Here is a 17,714-nt window from a genome sequence, read left to right on the forward strand (position 1 = left end):
TGCCCAATTGATAGGGATGCAGAATATATCCCAGCCTATCGGTAGAGTTTATGAAACCTAACAAAGTTTTACAAAGGCTCCTGTAACAACCCAAGAAATGCTGCCAGGGGTTATTAAGCATCCAACATTACAAGGGAGGAAAACCAAAGGATTAGTACCAAGTGCTTGAATATTGGAACCAGAGAGTGAAAATAACCAGTGGGCCCCCAAATTCAAGCCCATCTCCATCCTAAAACCTCACATCTGTCATGATGGACGTCTTTCCACTAGAGATGGTTTGAAAAAGGTTGAACAAGTCAGGAAATGCAGTTCTGCCAAAAATCAAAACACTTCATGAAATGGTCACGATTTTCCTGAAATTTTGTTTCAGAATACCACCACCAAAACATCCCTGTTTTGACATTTTTGTCATAAAGCATTTCAATTTTCCTCTTGAAAGGGACTTTTCAAAGTTTTATTATAACATAGTATGAAAAAAACTGGGGCCGTCAAATGTTAATACATAATCAGACTCTCAGTATTCAATCACAGAATACCAATCGAAATGTATTATAAATATTTTGGATGTTTTTTCTACATTTTTAAATATATTGATTTCAGTTACACTACAAAAGACAAAATGTGCCGTGCTCACGTTATCCTATTTTTCACTACAAATATTTGCATTGGGGAAGTTATTGGTGGGGAAGCAGAAGTGCTTTATTAAGGTTCAACTTCCTGTTTCCCACCCTGACGGGACAGAGCTCCTAGGACTCCACAGGGCAGCCAGCCAACCATTTGCCCTTTTGGGACTCTCTCTCTACAGCTTTAGAACTAACTCCCATTGTCACCAGGAAACTAGCATTTCTAACTTCCACCTTGGCCGCATCATGATGCCTCCTGAGCCACTGCAAGGGAATGAGGCCTGGACTGCATTGGGGGGGGGGGCAGAAATAGAACATGACATTGTCCCATTCTCTCTCTGGGGATCCTCTGTGGAATCCACAGGAGCAGAAGGGAAATCCTGCACAGAAAGAAAGTGGCAAAGGAAAGGAAGTGACAGGACATCTAGACTGGTGGTTCCCAACCTTCTCTCTGCCGTAGCACACCTGGATACCTTTATTATTTTGTCTCCAAAATGAACTTGTCCTCATCACCTCAGTCAATGCTGTTTACCACCCCAGTTGTGTACAGTCTTTACAACACACTAACGAACATCATTATTCATTGTACTGACTGAGACAGGTATTTTCAGTCCACACATATGTAACCACCACCAGGTGGATTTGAACCTGGGACCTCAGTACAGGATCCTCTCCCCTCTGAGCTAAAAGCCAGCTGGCTCCCAGCCCATGCTGTAGAGGTCTCTTGATCTTAGCTGTGGTCTAAGTGCCACTGCATGGGACAGCGAACCACACTAGGTGTGTGGGTTACACATACATTCACCCAACAAGACCCCAAATGCAAAAATGGATTGGTTTATTACACGATAACCAGATATACAAAAGATTAAACGTTAATCAAGAAACGTTAGCTAATGATATTCTGCATCAAGATGTAGAGTATTTATTACCTTTTCATCTTTGAGGCTCTTCTTTTGCTGCAGGAATTCTCACCCACACATCTGGCCTCTCCCTGCCCAGCAATGAATTCTCCCCCAACCTCCAATCAGTTCTGCCCCACAGTTCCCCATCAGTTCTGGTCTTACCCTCCACCAGTCTGGCCCCCACCTTACCCCACAGATCCCCCAAGCAGGCCACACCAGTTCTGCTCCCCCAGGTCCATCACCTCATACCCAGTCCCTCCCAATTCAGTCATCCCCTGCCTCACCTTTGCCTCTCCTGGAGTTCTTCCCACCTACCAACCCTGGGGGGCTGCAGCATGGTCCTTTCTCCCCTTTCAAGCTGGGGAGGGGCAACTCCAGGTATCTTCCCCCTGCTCCAGCTGCAAGAGGGAGGGGTGAGGCAGAGGAGCCAACCCATTACTCACAAGAGGGGAGGAGAGGGAGATTGAGCTCTGATTGGTTGCTCTGCCTTGGAGGAGGCTGGGAGTGAGGCAGATGGCTAATTAGACGGCAGCTTCCCCCTTCCTTCCCCATCCCACAGGACTCAGATTTGTTATCTGAACCTGACTTTGGGGGATGGCGCATGAAATCTTGGAAACAGGCCTCATTCCAGAGAGCAAAAGTTGAAATGGCAAGCTAGACCTTTACAGTGGGGCTCTCCTCTTGGTTTAACCCCAAACTTCCCGTGTGACCTTCCCTATAATCACAAGATGAAGCTTGTTCAAGATAGATCATGTGAGGTGTCACTGGAACAGTTCTGGCTTGCTGAGTGTGATTATTGTTATGCCATGGGGAGTTTCACAGTATAGGAAGAAATCAGTGGAAATGCAAAGAGCCTGAGTAGTTGCAAGTGTCCATTTTATTGCATAGCACAGAACTCACTAGCACAAGCCCAGACTAGCTGGGCTTCCCTGCAGGAAGCCTGCTAAAAAGCCTGTGGGTCCCCTAGACGATCGAGCTATAAAAGGAGCAATCAAGGACGATAAAGCCATTGTGGAGAAACTAAATGATTTCTTTGCTTCAGTCTTCACGGCTGAGGACGTTGGGGAGATTCCTGAATCTGCACCGTCCTTTGTGGGTGATGAATCTGAGGAACTGTCCCGGATTGAAGTGTCATTAGAGGAGGTTTTGGAACAAATAGAAAAACTTAATGTTAACAAATCTCCGGGACCGGATGGCATTCATCCAAGGGTTCTAAAAGAACTTAAATGGGAATTGCTGAGCTATTATCTGTGATTTGTAACCTATCCTTTAAATCGGCTTCCGTACCTAATGACTGGAAGGTAGCCAACGTGACACCAATATTTAAAAAGGGCTCTAGAGGCGATCCTGGCAATTACAGACCGGTAAGTCTAACTTCAGTACCAGGCAAATTAGTCGAAACAATAGTAAAGAATAAAATTGCGAAGCATGTAGAAGAACATAATTTGTTGGACAAAAGTCAACATGGTTTATGTAAAGGGAAATCCTGTCTTACTAATCTGTTAGAGTTCTTTGAAGGGGTTAACAAACATGCGGACAAGGGGGATCCAGTAGATATAGTATACTTGGATTTTCAGAAAGCCTTTGACAAGGTCCCTCACCAAAGGCTCTTGTGTAAATTACATGGCCATGGGATAAGAGGGAAGGTCCTTTCTTGGATTGCGAACTGGTTAAAAGACAGGAAACAAAGGGTAGGAATAAATGGTAAATTTTCAGATTGGAGAGGGGTAACTAGTGGTGTCCCCCAAGGGTCAGTCCTGGGACCAATCCTTTTCAACTTATTCATAAATGATCTGGAGAAAGGGGTAAGCAGTGAGGTAGTAAAGTTTGCAGATGGTACCAAACTGTTTAGGATAGTCAAGACAGAAGCAGACTGTGAGGGACTCCAAGAAGATCTCACCAAACTGAGTGATTGGGCAACAAAATGGCAAATGAAATTTAATGTGGATAAGTGTAAAGTAATGCACATCGGGAAAAATAACCCCAACTATACGTACAGTATGATGGGGGCTAATTTGGCTACTACAAATCGGGAAAGAGATCTTGGAGTTATCGTGGACAGTTCTCTGAAAACTTCCACACAGAGTGCAGCGGCGGTCAAAAAGGCAAATAGGATGCTAGGAATTATTAGGAAAGGGATAGAAAATAAGACCCAGAACATCTTACTGCCCCTGTATAAAACTATGGTACGCCCACATCTTGAATACTGTGTACAGATGTGGTCTCCTCACCTCAAAAAAGATATTTTGGCCTTGGAAAGGGTTCAGAAAAGGGCAACTAAAATGATTAGGGGTTTGGAACGGGTCCCATATGAAGAGAGGTTAAAGCGACTGGGACTTTTCAGTTTAGAAAAGAGGAGACTGAGGGGGGATATGATAGAGGTCTATAAAATCATGAGTGGTGTGGAGAGGGCTGATAAAGAAAAGTTATTTATTAGTTCCCATAATAGAAGAACTAGAGGACACCAAATGAAATTAATGGGTAGCAGGTTTAAAACGAATAAAAGAAAGTTCTTCTTCACACAGCGTGTAGTCAACCTGTGGAACTCCTTGCCAGAGGAGGCTGTGAAGGCTAGGACTATAATAGAGTTTAAAGAGAAGCTGGATAAATTCATGGAGGTTAGGTCCATAAAAGGCTATTAGCCAGGGGATAAAATGGTGTCCTTGGCCTCTGTTTGTCAGAGGCTGGAGAGGGATGGCAGGAGACAAATCACTTGATCATTGTCTCTGGTCCACCCTCTCTGGGGCACCTGGTGCTGGCCACTGTCTGTAGACAGGATAGTGGGCTAGATGGACCTTTGGTCTGACCCAGTACGGCCGTTCTTATGTTATGTTCTTATGTAGCTGGGCTGATTCCAGTGACCTACTCAGTTACTATAACAACAAAATCTATATCTACAACCCAGGCTCTGCCCCGCCCCGTCAGCTCCAGCCCCCTTTGCCAGTGAGAGACTGCTCCCTGACAGCTGCCCAGCTTGCTGCACCCGCTCCGCCCCACCCTGCGCCTCTCTGGCTCCACGCCACCCGTTCCCTGTGCTGCCCCTGCGCCCTGCACCCTGGTCCCCTGCACCCTGGTCCCTGCAACTCTCTGGCTCTGCGTCACCCCTGCACCTCGTTCCCCACGACCCTCTGGCTCTGCGCCCCCTCTGCACCCTGCAGCCCCTTTTCCCTGCAGCCCTCTGGGTCTGTGCCCCCCATTCCCTGCACTGCCCCTGGACCCCGATACCTCTGCCCCTCCCGTTCCCCGCGTCCCATTTCCCGTGCCTCCCCTGCACCCTGCATCCAGCTCCCCCCAATCCCTGCGTCCCTCTGGCTCTGTGCCTCCCATTCCCCGTGCCACCCCTGTACCCCCCACACTCTTCCCCGCATCCCTCTAGCTCTGTGCCTCCCATTCTCTGTGCCACCCCTGTACCCCCCCCCACTGTTCCCCACATCCCTCTAGCTCTGCGCCTCCCATTCCCCATGGTGAACCCTACTCCCCCTGCTCCCTATACTCCTCTGGCTCTGCACTGTCCCTGCACCCTGCTCCCCCTGTGGGTCGGGAGTGAGGGGTGCTTGTGCATAGGGAGGGGCTGGACAGGGCAGGGAAAAAGCTGTTGTGACCCAGGAGTGAGTGAAAGGGGAGGGGGAGTTTACTTGAAGCGCCTTTGCCTTTATGGAAAAAAATAATTAAAATTCTATTTGCTATTTATAGGGCTAAAATGCCAAGACGAAAATGAAAACAAACAAAAAAAATTGCAAAGTGCAAATGTGTAAAAGCCAACAAAAAAAGGGGGGAGGCGGCCAAACATTTTTTCGCTTGGGGCGGCAAAAAACGTAGAGCCGGCCCTGCACAGAGGGCAGCAAAGGGGCAGCTGCCCTGGAGCCCAGTAAGTTAAAAGGGCCGGGAGCTCCCAGCTGCCGATGCCACTATCACAGTAATGCCTGGAGCCCCAGGCCCTTTGCATTTCTCACAGGGAGCGGGAGCAGTTTGCTACTTGGCACAGCGCGAGAGGGAGCCCGGGCAAGTGAGACAAAGGCTCAGTGGTCCCCCAGTTCCAGGCTGCACCCTGAAGCCCCCTCCCCCCATCACATCTTCCCTTCACCAGACCTCAGTTCCCCATCTGGGCCCTGGAGGGACCCCCAGTTCTCTCCTTTCTCAGGGGAGTAATGAGAACGAATGGATGCTTGTGAAGAGCTGCAAGGAGCCCTGCTCTGCTAAAGAGTGGCGCTTGCTATTTCCAGTTCAGTGCCTGGGTCTCTCCCGCCTCTCCGTGTGCCTGGAAGAGTTCCCCACACCACAGTCCCTCCTTCTCTGGGAAGAGACGTTATGAACATACCTATGCCATGAAGCACTGGAGCTGTGCTGGCCCCACCCTTTGGCTCTGTGTATGATCTGTCTTGTCTTGAGCTGTTTGCTTTCACTTAGCGCCAGCCCTTTCCGAGTAAGGGCTGTGTTACCTGCTCAGCACCAGCCATTTCCCCTGCCACACTGGGTATGCTAACACTGCAAGGAGCTAAACACAATAGAAGCGGACGCGGCATGTCCTTTCCAGCCAGCATTAACTGCATGGAATGTGCTTAGACAATGACGAATAGAGCCGAAACTGGGCTCGGCCCAATAGATCCAACAAATCACAGTGCGCCTGTCTCATTTTCTGTGGCTGCTTCCTGCTCCCCCTTCTCAGGAGAGATCCAGCCTGCTCTGAGAGTGCCGGTCCCTCTAACATTCATGGGTGAATGGGCTTCTTAGCTCTCCATAGCCTCACCTTTATCCAGCCCTGCAATTGGGTGGCACCTGGAAATAGACAGGCTGAGGATAGGGTGAGGGGGGAAAGGACATTCAGAGCCAGATTCTCGGTGGGTGGAGTCCTGCTGGCGTCCGCACCTATGGATCCGACCCTCTGCTCCCAATCTCCAAAGGCAGGGAGGAGAAACTGTTTGCCAAATGAATCAATTGCTGCTCCTCTGCCCCCACCCCCAGAACAGAGCCATCAGCCTCCCGAACTATATGCTTTCTCTCTCTGAGCACACGCTGAAAGGGCTTGAGTGAAATCAGGAAGAATTTGCTTCCCCAGAAAGAAATAAAAAGTTCCCTTTCTTACAGTGACAGAAAATTGGCCCTCAATCTGCACTGGAAAAAACAGCGGAGACCCTTGTGCTTTGGGTGGAACAACAGATGGGTTATATTAGCATAAATAGCCCCGAGGGAAAAGGTGAAAACTTAGAAGAAGAATCTGCTACTTTTCAAACAACCCTGCAGCAGAGGCGACAAAGACGAGACCCTCGGAGGAGAAGACACAAGAGCCACATGGGCCCTGGAAGCAACCATCAGGATGATCCAGTATGGCTGAGCCCAACCCCTGAGAGAGTTTCCAGCTGCACCGACATGATTTATTTCAGTTCTTCTCAGTTTTGCCTGGCCTTCAGCGAACACGCTCATAGCAAGGAATCTAAGACACATACCAGCCTTGCTGTGTTCCTGCTGATCCTTTACCAACGCAGCCTTGAACCCTGCCTCTTGGCAAAGGCGGTTGATTGGCAACAGCGACGTCTTCTCTCAGCTGCGCCCCGGCGCTCTGGAAGCTTTTGCAAGCAGGGACTCTGGCTATCGCTCCGCACATCTAGGACTGCACAGCGCTATCACCACGTGCGCTCCTGGTGCCATAGAAACAAAGCCAGGATCATAACAGGGCCAACTTCTTAGACATTCTCCAGCCTTGTGCCTGGGAATTGAACTTGCACACGCGGCAATGCCCTTCCGAGAGTGCCTACATGGCAGCAGGTGTTACTGCAACGGGGGGGGCCTTCCTGTGCTGGCGTTAATCTAGGAAGAGAAATGGGCTAGCTGCCCAAGTACAAGCCTGCTGGGGAGCTATTTGGGTTGCTAGCCAGTGCTGAAGCCCTGCCCCCACGTCTAAAGTACTATTGTTACCTGTGTTAGATAGATTCAAGCTAGGGTGCGTATGCCTGCCTCTGGCAAGGTCGGATGAAGCAAAGGGCTTTAGGGGCTGCAGGCAAAGTCTTCGAAGCCAGCCTTTCCTTGCGGGGGGGAGGGGGGGGGAGAGTGGCTTGGCACGCTGCTGTTCCTCCCCTGCCTCACTAGAGCCATGTTGCTGAGAGCGCCGGGAAACTCTGTCCCTGCATGCTGCCCTGGCCTCGAGGCTCCAGCTGCAGCTCCCATTGACTGGGAAATGCAGCCAATAGGAGCTGGGGGGGAGAGGGGAAATGCCATCAGACAAGTGCGGGGCAGCATGAAGCCACCTGTTTACCTCCCATCAAATGGGAGCTGCCCAGATAAGTGCCCCATCCCCTAATCTCCTGGCTTCGCCCTGAGTCCTCTCCCACATCCCAACTCTATTCCAGACCCCGCACCCCAACCCAGAGCCCCAGTCCTGAGTTCACGCACCCTAGCTCTCTCTCAGACTCCACACCCCAACCCTGAGCCCCGCTCCACCCTAACCCCCGCCCAGACCCATCACTCCACCCTCAACCTTCTGCCTTGAGCCTGCTCCTGCACACCAAGCCCTTTGGCCCCAGCCTGGAGCCTCCTCTTGCATCCTAAATGCCCCATCCAGCCCTACCCCAGAGCCCACACTGCAAATGAAGCCCTCACCCCTTCCCACATCTAACCTGCCACACATCTAACCCCCATTTCTGACTCTACTCCAGAGCCCAGGGGGCCCCACAAAATCTGATAGCCTTGGATCCCCAGAAGAGTTAATTCAGCCCTAACCTCTGTTACAATCACATCTTCAACTGCAGCATAGATGTACCCTTTGTGGCTGAGCTACAGCAAGGCGAGGAACCATGAATCACAGCACTCAGGGAAATCTCTGTATGTCAGCTGGTAGAGGCCTGTGGCGCTGAAGAGCGAAGCCTCCAGGCCCAGCTCCCTAGGGTGGTATTTGGGGAGTTTACGTAGGTACTGCAGCATGTATATTTGTTATAGTGTAATACCCCCAGCACGTCAGGCCAGGCCATACCCCCTACCATAATGAGACTCGACGGTACTGCCTGCGGCTCATCAAACCCACTTCCTTGTGGGTAACCGAGGAGGCTAAGGGAGCGACCCCTGACAGAAAAGCCCCGCTGCCCTGTGGGTGAAATCAGGAGAATGCCAGTCTATGAGAGTAAACTCAGACCGAAAATCTGGAGAGGAGCCCCAAAGGTGATTGGTCAGGTGCTAACATCTTAGTATCTTTCCAGCAACTCCTGTAGCGGATCAAATACTAGACATACTGGATCTTCCTCTCCTCTGGATTTTACTGGTGATTCCGGGGTAGGGGCAGTTCCCGATGCATGGAGAACTCAGGGCCTCCATATCATCTGCCCAGGCTTGCCTGCTAGGGAGGAACTCCAGCTTCGCCTCGAGCATCAACATAACACAGAAGGCAGCAGTTACCAGTTCTAAGCTCTTACCCGACTGGCATAGAGTTGAGCACCAGAGGCTGTCTCCAACAGTGGGAGAGATCATCATTTCTCACTGGACTACCACCACTCTCCATAACACTAGGCTGTCCCACCACAGTCTGCCTGCTTCAGAGGCTTGGAGCTGAGAGTTTTGTCACTGGCCAAGTGGAGTATAACCCATGTGCCAAACACATCGAGTGAAAGAAAGAAAACATCCTTAAAGAGAAAGAGAGAGTGCTGGAACGTTTGTGCCATGACAACTGGATTATCCAAGGACCTTCAAGTGCTCAACGATGCACATAAAACTGCCATGACGAATGAGGAGCTGAAACGACTCCTTGTGGACTTCGTGTCCCTCCAAGAAATACAGTTAGCGTCAAGCGGATCTCTCGGAGAAAAAGATGACACATTTCCGTGGCCAGGGAAAAAGTGCAGAAGACAAGCAAGAGAGAGCAGGGTGTGGGTTGCCATCAAGAACTCACTTCTGGGGATGACTGAGCCGTGGTTCTCTATTACCCTGGTCAAGTCACTTAGGTTTTGACTTCAATGGGTGTTAGGAGCCCAACCACCTACAGGGATCTGAGCCAGTCTGTACTTCTGTTTCTCACCTGTAAAATGGAGATACGGCTATTTCCTTTCTCTCAGCTTTTGTCCGTCATATCTCTTTAGACTCTAATCTAATCATAATAGTGGAAACTGCAATATGTTTATGTAGCGCTGACAGATAGAAACAAACCTGGGACCTCTGGAGCTTAGTGTATGAGCCTCTATAGCTTGAGCTAAAAGCCAGCTGGCTCTCAGCTAAGGCTGTAGAGCAAACTCATTCTCTCTCTGTAAGTGGTCTCTGCCTCTGCATGGGATGGTGTACCACAATGTTACTCTTACATGGTCAGAAACATGGTGTGATCTGAGGAAAGAGATGGGATTCAGGAATTCTTGGCTTCTAAACTTAACCATGAGGCACCATGTGATCATAGCAAATTTTCTCCACTTCTCTGAGACAGCTTCCCCGTGAAAAAATGGGAATAGTAATGATGTGCTCTCTCTCAAGGTGAGTCGTAGAGCCCTGCCTGTATACAACATTTATATCTGCATCTGACCCACAAAATGGTTTGCAGATGTAAAGCAGACATCCACAGATTTGCAAGCTCTAGTGATTTGAGAATTATTTCATTAAATAAAAGGCTTGTAAAAGGCTTTGGAAACTGGGAAATGCTACATATTGTTATTTCAGATTCCTATTTTCCTTCTTCCCCCAGCGGAGGCAGTATTGCCTAGTGATTAAAGCATTGGACTGGACAAGTTGCTGCACCAGATTGTGCCTCAGTTTCCCATTAAGTGCAAGATGAGTTGCACTACAGAAGAACTAGGTATTATTATTTATACTATAATTGACGGTCCAGTCACTTTTTTCTGCATTCCATCTCTATCCAAGGAACCTTTAGACAGCTCGCCTCACAAACCACTTTGCTTGGTAAAGTGCTTGCAGAATAACTCAGATGTTTCTGGAACTAAACTGCAAATGAGATGCAAACCCTCACTTGACAGGGCTTGTAATCACATGACGCTATATTACAGACTTAACCGAACATTCAGAAACAAAATCTGCTTCTTCACTGCTACCTGAGCTCATCCTTATTGTCAAGGATCAGAGGTGTGAGAGTCAGGGTGTGTCTATGCTGCAGCATTTTTTTCGGGAAAACAATATTTGCGTCCACACTGCCATTGAGTTCTTTTGACAGAAAGTCAAAAGAACGAAGGGGTTTTTCCAATGGCAGTAAACCCCATCCTACGAGGAAGAAGCCTTTTTCCGAAAAAACGTTTTCGGAAAAAGGCGTATGTGGATGCAGAAGAGGGAGTTCTTTCAAAAGAAGAGGTCTCCAGGAAATAACAAAGGTGCCCTGGCAGCCAGTCTGTCCAGACTAATCACAACTTAAATGCGAGACAGCGTCCAATCAACGTGGATGCTCTCTTTTAAAAAAAGCACATCACTTTGTCATTATGCTTTTTCCGTGTGGACGCTTTCTTTCGAAATACGCTTTTCCGAAAGATCTCTTCTGGAAAAGCTTCTTCCGAAAGAAGCTTGCAATCTAGACACAGGCTAACAGGAGGCTGGTCTCATAGCAGGCAGAGAGTATTAGAAAAGGTGAGTCCTAGAGAACACTCAGGGCTTTCTGCATCTTAGACGAACTCTAAGAGGAGAGGAATGCGGGAAGGCAAAAGACAACCCCAGAATGCAAAGCGGTCCTCACAGATCCAAGGCGGCTCACAGTGGAAGCAGCAGGAGCTTCTGCCTGGTGAATGAGAACCAAGCTCTGAACGCTGAAGAAAACCAGAATCCTGCTTGTGTGGCACAGACAGCCAGGTCCAGTCTAAGTACTGACACGGGCTAGCTGGCGAGGAAAGTGGAAAAATACAGACTAACCTTTTCAGGAATAACTAGTGAGAAAAGGAGCCTTACAGAGGGCAGGTGAAAACCAGGCCTCTTTAAGGTGTCCTAATTGGAGCACCCCAAATCCCTAGACACTCCTAGTGAAATATCTTAGCTGCAAGGTAGGTATCTCTTTCAGCCTACTTACAGCAAGCCGCCTGTTCTCAAAGAGGAACAGCAGGGAAGAATAACCAAGAAGGAATTGAGCAGCAAAGTAGACAAGTAATAACAGCCAGGGTGTAGGTTAAGTAACCACAGCAGGGGCAGAGGAAACACTGCTCAGTATGAGGAGACTGTCCTCTAGTCCGGCCATCTGGGGGTGCACACCAATGAAATGGATTTGACATGGGGGGGGCAACACCAAATCAAGAGAAGCTGTCAGTGGACATTAGGCACCTAGCACAGGAACAGATTAGCTGGTCATGGCCTATTGTAGGGTTATGGCCAACTAGCATATTTTTAAAGGCTCCCATGGGTGTTTGCCAAGGCAGGTGGAAAGGTTTTTAAAGCTGCAGCTGAGTGAGGTGCCAAGTTGTGTTTTAGAAAACCTACTAGCTACCATATTTTCAAATACCACTTACTTGACTAGTCTACACTGGATCAAAGTGAAACCTGATTCACCAGGAAGGGAAATTATTTTTGTTCAGGCTGCTTACAACTCACTATTTTGTCTCCACCCCACATACCTATTTAACTCAAATACATGAGAAACACTTGGCAGAAATGTCTCAGTTAAAGACTCAGTCCCCATCAACTTCCCAACTTCTTCAGTGAAGGAATGAGAAAGCTCCCAAGGAAATCCTGAACCCCAGAGGAGAAGCAGGAGTTCTCAGGGGGATTTCTAGGGGGGAAAGCATGGAGAAAACCCTTTTTTTAAATAAAAAAGGCATATTTACAAGTGCTAGCTAGAAACCAGCTGCCCATGTGATCTAGTAATATTCAAGAAGACCTGTGTTCTAGTCCTGACGGCCACCTTGCTGAGCGGTCTTGGGTCACTAACTCTCCCTGCATAACTGTCAGTTTTGCATTTAGAATGCAGGCTCGTTAGGGTGGGGATGGGCTCTTTGACTCAGATAGGGCCCAGCCCAGAAATACCAGGTGCCACATATTCCCCAACGCATTAGTCCCACGGCAATTTGCCTCACCCTCTTAGGGACACAAAAACAGGAAACCAGCCACTTCTCTTCCTCATCTGGGCTCCCAGACTCTCCCACCCCATGCCTTGCATGCAACTCAGATCTGCTCCCAGCATGCAAACGGGATTCTGCCATCCCATCACATGGAGGCGAACCCTGACCCCTCCTCAACAGGCCTCATGTCACTCAATAACAGCCCCTCTGAGCCCCCACAGTATCCCCCAGCCACTCCATAGCTGCCCCTGATCTCCTGCAGTACCCCCCCAGCCACTCCATAGCCGCTCGTCTCAGCCCCCGCAGTACCCCCAGCCACTCCATAACCGCCCCTGAGCCCCTGCAGTACCCCCCAGGTACTCCATGACAGCCCCTGAGCCCCTGCAGTACCCCCCAGCTACTCCATGACAGCCCCTGAGCCCCTGCAGTACCCGAGCCTCTCCATAACCACCCCCTGAACCCTCACACTATCCCCACAACACCCTCTCATACCACCCCCTTAACACCCACAGTACCCCCATGTCACTCCATAACTGCTCGTCTGAACACTCGCACTCTCCCCACAACACCCTCCCGTACCATCCCCCCTTAACTCCCTCACTCTCCCCATCACTATCCCCAAACCACTCCACAACTGCCCCTCTGAGCCCCTGCAGTACCCCCCAGCCACTCCATAACTGCCCCTCTGAGCCCCTGCAGTACCCCCCAGCCACTCCATAACCGCCCCTCTGAGGCCCTGCAGTATCCCCAAGCCACTCCATAACCGTCCCTCTGAGCCCCTGCACTGTCCCCACAAGTCTCCCTATAGCCACCCTGAAACCTCTGTGCATTTCCCCTACAATCAATCCCTCATCTCGACCTATAACCAACCCCTTGGAACTCCCCCACTGCCCGCACAGCCCCTTGTGTCTCTTTATAGCCACCCCTCCCCACATGCCACCTCGCAATCATGGGAACTACCCCTCAAACTCCTGCTACTGATCCCAGCCCTCACAACCCCCAGGCTGCTTTTATCCTCCACCCTGAACATCTATGCCTCTCCCTCCATCCATATTGCTTCATACACGCCCCTCCCAGACACCTCTCTTTAACCATGGTGAAACTACCCCTCACCTAGTGCAGTCCTCCGGCCCTCCACCATGCCACGGACCCTGCTGGTCTCCCCCTCTCCCACAGCACTTCATAGCCACTGTCCTCCAACCAACTCCCTGCAGTTCCATGAGCTCCCCCACTTTGCCCTTTGCAGGCAACTCTGAGACCCTCCCCCGCCCAAAGCTTGGAGACCCTCACCCTCTTCATCCCATTCACATCCCCCCTCCACACTTCAAACCCCCAGCGAGAAGCCTCCCACTCTCTCCTGAGTCTGAGAGAAGCAAGGCGGCAGGCTCAGTTCCAGGAGGAGGGAGGGACGGGGAGGGGATCTGTCAGAAGGCAGGACTTCTGCAGGAGAGCACAGGAAGAAGTCCCCCCGGGAAGACAGGGGGATGACTAGGGGATATGCAGTAAGCCACTTAGGAGAGCAAAGGGTCTCCCCCTGGGAGAGAGTAGATTACCCCCCCACACACACACATCTTAGGGACAGGAATGGTGCCATGGGGAAGAGAAGGGGGTGGAAGGAGTCACCCGTATGCCCTGCCAGGGAGAGCAAGGTGCCCCCATGCTGGTTGTGCCCAGGGGGGAGCACACAGCTGCTGTTTCCACCCTCATTCCACTCTCTTCTCCCAGAACAAAACTTTCTGCAAGCACAAACTAGCCACTCACCACAAGGAGAAGCAAGTCCCTGGCTCGGAGTCTCCCAAACGCCCTGCCTCCTGGAAAGGGGGAGGGGGGTTTCCTTCTCTTCGGGGCAGCGTCTCCCAGCTGCGAGCTGCCTTTCCCCAGCTGCGCTAAACTTTGAACAGGAGCCTGTGGGTGGGTAGCTGCTGGCTCAGGAACTTCCTGGTTGTTCAGAGAGAGCCCAGAGCAAAGGCATCTGCCAAAACCAACAGAGCCAGCTGTGGCTGTGCAGGTAAAAGGGGCCCAGAGGAATTCACCCAGCATGGGCAGCAGCCTTGGCCCGGGAATGGGGCACACGGGATGGACAAAGGACCCATTTTAAAGCACCGGCCCAAGCCGGTCAATTGACTTGTTCACCCAGCCCCCTTCTCTGTCGACAGGCGCCCAGGCAACTCCCCAGATCTGAACACCCCTGAACAGTGGGGGCAGCTGACTTTCAGACCCAGACGGCAAGGCCATCCCTACTGGGGTGCAGGGCCCTGGGCAACCCCAGGCCTCACTCCTGCCTCTTCCTGCTCCTGCTCCTGCTCCGCCCGTAGCAGGCTTCATCCCACCCTTGCTCCCAAGCCGGACCCTGCTTCATCCCACTCCACCTCTTCCTGCCCTGCTCTGTCTCTCCCACCCCCGTTGCCCTTCTTCCCCAAAGGCCCGTCCCCTGAGAGATGCAGGACGGGGCATTCCCAGGGGGCCTGGCGCAGAGCGGCAGCAGGGGTCAGCCCCCCGCTCCAGCACTCACCCGGGAGGCAGGAGCCACAGGAAGCAGAGCGACTCAGCAGCCTGCTCCAAGCCTGGGGGCTCTGTTTCACCCCAACCCGCTCTGCTCTGCTCCTCTGAGCCACATCGCTCCACTTCCTACTGCTGCCGCCACCCCCCAGCGCCCCCTTATGTCGTTCCCCAAGCCTCCCTGAGCCCGCCTCAATGGGGGGGTGTCCCATCCACAGGACAGTTGAGGTGGTCACCATTGGGGCCCCCCAAAGCAAAAGCCTGGGGTGGCCTATGGACGAGACAGCACTGCCAGAGGGGGGCTCGGTTCTGCTGTTTGTTCCAGTCTTTGCAGTGGGCTGACTCTTCGCTTGGGATCTTACCTGCCCAGCTTCTGAGCTGAGTCTCTGAGTTTCCCCTTCCACCCACCGCGGTTCTGCTGGGGAATGAGGTGTCTGTGCTTAATTGGTGCCTAGTGCCTAGTGCCAGCACCTCCTAGATTGCTGCCCCAGTTATGAAGGGAAAAAATAACTGCACCTCTTTCATTGCAATTGAATCCTGGTACAGCACCCCCCAAAGCCTTCCCCAGGCCCGCTTCAACCCCTCAGCACCCTCCAGAGAAGCTTCCAGGCTGCTCCAGCGGCTGGGAGGATCCTGTAAGTACCCCAGCCACGACCTTATGCTGGGGGATGGTCTGAGTAGGGTGACCTAGAGCATCCTGAAGAGATCTCCCAGCCACCCTCTGTAGGGAATTTGTGGCAGCTCCCCTCAGGGTATCCTGAAGCCCCCGCATAGGAAAAGGGGCTTCTCCCAGCCTGCCTAAGCTTTTGTGCAAAGAGGAATGATCTGGCCTGGCAGCTGGTGCTGTGGTGGATGCCTCTCCACAGCAAGGGTTAAAAGGCGTCGGATCAGAGTGCCAGCATCTGACTGGCGCTTTACACAGGTGGATACGATTGCACAAGGCCTCGGAGACTGAGCCCTCTTTTATAGCCCCAGGAAACGGACTGCCCTTTTTGCATTCCCCGCTCAGTTAATCATTGCACTTGGTGCAGGCTAAAAAAATACTAAGCCGGGCTGGGAAAGCCATCAGCTCCAAGGCCAAACGGAACCACAGTGAGCCTCTAGCCCAGGCAATACATTTTGGGGGGGGGGGGCACTCCGAGAATTTGGTAAAGGGTCAAGGGCCGCACTCTTCCATGATATTAATGGAGGAGGTGTGGGGTCTGGGATGGAGGTTGGGCGCAGAAGGGAGTTCAGGGTAGGAAATTAGGATGCAGGATGCGGTGCAGGGTCTGGGAGGGGGTATGGATATGTGTATGGGTACAGGAGAGGATTCTGAGCTGGAGAAGGAGTGCAGGGGGTGAAGGTCTGAGAGGGGGTTGTGACCTGGAGCAGAGGATTGGGGGCAAGAGGGGGTGTAGGATCCAGGAGGGGGTATGGATTGGGTGCAGTGAGGAGTCTGACCTGGAGGAGGGGTGCAGGGCCTGGGAGGGGGTTGTGACCTGGGGCAGAGGATTGGGGGCAAGAGGGGGTGTAGGATCCAGGAGGGGGTATGGATTGGGTGCAGTGAGGAGTCTGACCTGGAGGAGGGGTGCAGGGCCTGGGAGGGGGTTGTGACCTGGAGAAGGGGTGCAGGGCCTGGGAGGGGGTTGTGACCTGGGGCAGAGGATTGGGGGCAAGAGGGGGTGTAGGATCCAGGAGGGGGTATGGATTGGGTGCAGTGAGGAGTCTGACCTGGAGAAGGGGTGCAGGGCCTGGGAGGGGGTTGTGACCTGGGGCAGAGGATTGGGGGCAAGAGGGGGTGTAGGATCCAGGAGGGGGTATGGATTGGGTGCAGTGAGGAGTCTGACCTGGAGGAGGGGTGCAGGGCCTGGGAGGGGGTTGTGACCGGGGGCAGAGGATTGGGGGCAAGAGGGGGTGTAGGATCCAGGAGGGGGTATGGATTGGGTGCAGTGAGGAGTCTGACCTGGAGAAGGGGTGCAGGGCCTGGGAGGGGGTTGTGACCGGGGGCAGAGGATTGGGGGCAAGAGGGGGTGTAGGATCCAGGAGGGGGTATGGATTGGGTGCAGTGAGGAGTCTGACCTGGAGGAGGGGTGCAGGGCCTGGGAGGGGGTTGTGACCGGGGGCAGAGGATTGGGGGCAAGAGGGGGTGTAGGATCCAGGAGGGGGTATGGATTGGGTGCAGTGAGGAGTCTGACCTGGAGGAGGGGTGCAGGGTCTGAGAGGGGGTTGTGACCGGGGGCAGAGGATTGGGGGCAAGAGGGGGTGTAGGATCCAGGAGGGGGTATGGATTGGGTGCAGTGAGGAGTCTGACCTGGAGGAGGGGTGCAGGGCCTGGGAGGGGGTTGTGACCTGGAGCAGAGGATTGGGGGCAAGAGGGGGTGTAGGATCCAGGAGGGGGTATGGATTGGGTGCAGTGAGGAGTCTGACCTGGAGGAGGGGTGCAGGGCCTGGGAGGGGGTTGTGACCGGGGGCAGAGGATTGGGGGCAAGAGGGGGTGTAGGATCCAGGAGGGGGTATGGATTGGGTGCAGTGAGGAGTCTGACCTGGAGGAGGGGTGCAGGGCCTGGGAGGGGGTTGTGACCGGGGGCAGGGAATTTGGGTGCAGGGTCAGGGGGTTATGGGTGCAGGAGTGGGGGTGCAGAGAGTTTGGGTTGTGACTTCAGGCGAGGAAACAGGAGGGGAAGCAGAGGACTGGGGGGAGGGAGAGGCTGGCATGCCAGGTGCAGGCTCTGGCTGGGAGGCACTTACCAAGGTGG

At 52.3% G+C, this 17,714-nt stretch overlaps 1 protein-coding gene across 1 annotated transcript in view; it reads right to left on the reverse strand.

Moving 5' to 3' along the window:
* The window catches only part of LOC102462815 (uncharacterized), a 70,290-nt gene extending 55,917 nt beyond the window's left edge, over nt 1-14,373 (reverse strand). Inside the window, exon 1 of the mRNA XM_075923288.1 lies at nt 14,239-14,373. The gene's annotated coding sequence lies outside the window, so the exon portion shown is untranslated. The remainder of the gene's footprint in view (nt 1-14,238) is intronic.
* Nucleotides 14,374-17,714: the final 3,341 nt, after the last annotated feature.

This window comes from Pelodiscus sinensis, chromosome 3, assembly GCF_049634645.1.
Source record: "Pelodiscus sinensis isolate JC-2024 chromosome 3, ASM4963464v1, whole genome shotgun sequence".
In the NCBI taxonomy this organism is placed as follows: domain Eukaryota; kingdom Metazoa; phylum Chordata; order Testudines; family Trionychidae; genus Pelodiscus; species Pelodiscus sinensis.